The sequence below is a fragment of the Pteropus vampyrus genome, unplaced genomic scaffold (assembly GCF_000151845.1).
Source record: "Pteropus vampyrus isolate Shadow unplaced genomic scaffold, Pvam_2.0 Scaffold87, whole genome shotgun sequence".
In the NCBI taxonomy this organism is placed as follows: domain Eukaryota; kingdom Metazoa; phylum Chordata; class Mammalia; order Chiroptera; family Pteropodidae; genus Pteropus; species Pteropus vampyrus.
In genome coordinates, this window is record NW_011888868.1 from 999,062 (window position 1) to 999,370 (window position 309).

General features: G+C 44.3%; 1 protein-coding gene across 1 annotated transcript in view; it reads left to right on the plus strand.

Moving 5' to 3' along the window:
* TSN (translin) overlaps window positions 1-309 on the plus strand; it is a 146,194-nt gene that overhangs the window by 126,901 nt on the left and 18,984 nt on the right. The window lies entirely within an intron of this gene.

A 309-nucleotide genomic window follows, 5' to 3' on the forward strand; every position in this document is an offset into this window, starting at 1 on the left:
CCCAACATCCTGTGATCTCCCTGTGATGCACTCAGTTTAGTCTCTTGACGATCACGTGAATCCCGTGGGAAAACCTGGAGAATATTGCAAGATTCCCTAATTCTTGTTACGAAATTTCCAGGTGACTTCCACCTCATTTTCCTCTGCTGGGCTAAAACAAGAGTGTTCAGAACACATTGAAGGAACAACCTCAATGTCAATATCTCAGCTTTCTTTACATGGTGGTTAAAGCTTTCCCTGGCGGAACTGTTAGTCTGAGGTTTGCTGTATAGAAATTGTGAGGCAGCCGATCTTTCTGCCATGAACAGG